The following is a 3618-nucleotide window of genomic DNA, read 5'->3' as shown; positions in this document are numbered from 1 at the left end:
TCACCAATTTACTAATGAACTCTTTATGGTGTCAATCAACATTGGTGGTGGTGTTCACCTAAACTCTTTTTTTATTTTTTTATCTACCACAGTATGGCTAATAAAAATTTATTGCCATTGTTCAATTTATATTCTATACGTGGTTATCATCTACGGGTCCAAACACTCTTCCTGTTTAAGTTCAACATGTTAGGGAGTGAATTTTCAAATCACATACATTTTGAGAAAATTTCTACTTAATAAGAAATAAGAGAAAAAATTGGAATAAATTTTTCTTGGTTGGCTAAATATGACACGAACATAATGATTGTTTGGATCAAACAAAGAAAGACTTTCAACAAAGGACAAGTCACTGCAGGACCGGTCTAATTTCTATTTTTATGGCGGAGCATTGTCGGTTCATCTCCTTAGATCATTTCGACGCCTATATATATAGATCAATTTGAGATATCTTTCCTTCAAACCTCTTCTTTTCATCATCGTGAAAATGTCAGCGGGAACTCTTGATGTTCTTCTTATTTCGGCCATGGGGCTCGAAAATACGAATTATCTCTGTAAATTCCCGCTTCCTTTTGGGATCGATCGATAGATCATTTTTAATTTCAGTTCTATTTTTCAAGCCATTTTGGTGTTTATTAAACATTTTGATTGTTATTTTGATTTGATTCCGTAGCATGGATCCATATGTTATTCTTACTTGCACAAAGGTTGTTTTTATTCTACAATTTTCTTTAACTTTTTTTTTAAGTGTTTTTACCTTTCTATATGATATTAATAAAACTGTGTTTCGCCAAAACTCTTTTTTTTTTTCTTTTTTTTTGTCAACTAAATAATTTATAGAAATATATTATCCTGATTCAATTTTATATTTTATAAATCTTTAATATATACTAAAAGCCATAATTAATGGTTAGGAAGTGAATTTTTTAATTTCCAACCTTTCAATTATATGATGCATTAACTAATTGCACCATCAGCGAATCGACCCAAGTCTCAGAGTATTTTTTGTATTGATTATATTAACTATAAGTCTATAATACACGGTAAATGTTACTATATATTAAACGCTTTATTAGGTTATCTAATTTTAGATATTTAACCATTCTTAACACTTTTACTTTTTTTAAATCATATTATTAATTTAATTTTAACTAATTAAATGTTAATTTAACTTTCCTTAAATTTTAGGTTTTTGGTAATAAATCTTAACCATTACTCTCAAATAAATTATATAAATTTTTAATGTTAAACATTTAGGAAATAAAATTTTAATGTTATATATTTAGTCCTACTCCCATTTCAAGAATGGAATATTCGGTAGGGTGGAATAAATTATACCATTATAATAATTTATTTATAAAATGATAATATACTTTAGATTTTAATTTAATTTCATTCCAAGATTTATTATTTTTTCATTATAATTATTTTTTTTATTAAAATTTGTCGCATAGAATTAAATATAGCATAGTTTTAATAATAATAATAAATTAGGACAATCGAGAATATAAAGTATTTAAAAAAAATTGGTTGACCAAACAAAATTAGATCAACCTAACTCAAATGAGTACGTTTTGAATGGGATTATTATGTATATATATTTTAAATTTAAATCATATTCAAATCAAGTAATGGCCAATTAAATAGGGAAAAAAAATATTTCATTCTTGAGAATATTGGCGATACATAGGTTAATTATTTGTGTTACAATTCATTACCTATTTTCTTGTACCAAAATAAGGAATATAACGGCACGGTGATATATAGGTTAATTATTTTTTTTATAAGTATTTGAATATTGTCGTTACAATTCATTACCTAGTTTCTTCTACCAAAAATACATTTCGTATGTGATAACTATGATTCATGGGCGACTCATCATCTGAATTTTCACCCCATCATCTTCATCGGACTTCTTGTCGTTGTCACCCACACTTTGGTGGTCGCTTCTGACCAAAGCTTGTTTTATCGATGTTTTGGGGTATATCCACCGAAATGAAGATGGGTGGTGTAGATTTTTTTGAAGGCTCTTTACACGAAGTTCCAGAGGGATCAAACCTAATTCATAATCAAGTTCCTCTTCCATCTCCTAGTTCCCGTCGATCTACTAAACGATGAATTCTTTATGATATTATATTAATAAAAATTGGTGGTGTTGTTTCACAAACTTTTTTTTTCTTAGTTCAATTTTATATGTGATAAATTTTATATCTTATAAGTAGTTATCATTGGTGTTCTGAGAGAGTAGGGATGTTTTTAGTGGTTCTCTCTTGGAGGACAAACGAAATCGTTGACACTCGTCCTAGCTCAAATCGATGTGGGATCTCAAAATATGTTATTCATAGTTAAGCTTCTCTTCCATATACTCCACTTTAAATTTTATTGACAAATTTATCCCGACAACTTTACTCTCGTGATATTAATAAACATAGGTGGCATTGTGTCTCCAATTTTTTTTTTTTTCAACTTAATCGTTCATAGAAAAATATTGTAGTGGTTCAATTTTACATCTTACAAATCTTTAATATATACTAAAAGCTATAATTAATGTTAGGCAGTAAATTTTTTAATCTCGGACATTTTGATTATATAATACATTAACTAATTGCACCTCTTTGAATCGACCCAAGTCCGAGAGTCCCCAAAGCTTTGAGACTGGGTAAAATTCTTTGTTACAAGAGTTCTTCACATTCAGATTCTCATGACGATGCCTTTGTTATTCCTCCACCGGTGCATTGTTTATAGAAAAGTGGTATTATATTTTCAATTCATTGTATTGATTATATCGGTAAGTCTATAATAGACGGCATGGTAAATGTTATTACATTATTAATTTAATTTTAACTAATTAAAAGTTAATTTAATTTAGGTTTTTGAGATGATAATAAATCTTAATAATTATTCTTAAATAAATGATTTTAATAAAATTATATAAATTTTTAATGTTAAATATTTAATCTTACCCCTATTTCAAAAATCGGGTGAAATAAATTATGTTAAATGAGATATACTTGTAAATCTTATACTATTAAAATAATTTATCGAATATGCCAAAAATTTTAATTTAATTTCATTTCTTAAAAATTATACTACAATTCAGAATACAGGGTTTAAAAAAAAAAAATTGGTTGATACAAAAAAAAATTACCAAATTGAGTTGGTTTTTTGGATTATTATACATATATATTTAAAATTTAAATAATATTCCTATTAAGTATTCTATTAAGGGCCAACCAGGAAAGAGAAATTTATTTCATTTTTAGATTGAAAATAACCCTAAAATATTTATACCAGTGAATAATTCAATAACCGATTTGCTCAATTAATAGCTAATGAAATAGGAAAAAAAAATTATTAAATATTTATAACAGTCAATAGCCACTCATCATCTAAACTTTCATCTAGTCATCTTTATTGGACTTCTTGTCATTGTCACCCACACCTCGGTGATCGTTTCTGACCAGAACTTGTTTTATCGACGTTTTGGGAATATATCCACGGGAAAAAAACTGGTGGTTTTGATCGTGTTGATCTTTATCAAACTTCTTGTCGTCGTCACCCACATCTCGGTGATCGTTTCTGACCAAAGCTTCTTTTATCGACGTTTTGGGGGTATAT

Source organism: Cucurbita pepo, chromosome LG13 (assembly GCF_002806865.2).
Source record: "Cucurbita pepo subsp. pepo cultivar mu-cu-16 chromosome LG13, ASM280686v2, whole genome shotgun sequence".
Classification (NCBI taxonomy): Eukaryota; Viridiplantae; Streptophyta; class Magnoliopsida; order Cucurbitales; family Cucurbitaceae; genus Cucurbita; species Cucurbita pepo.
The sequence above is the reverse complement of the archived record's forward strand: the minus strand, read 5'-3'. Positions refer to the sequence as shown.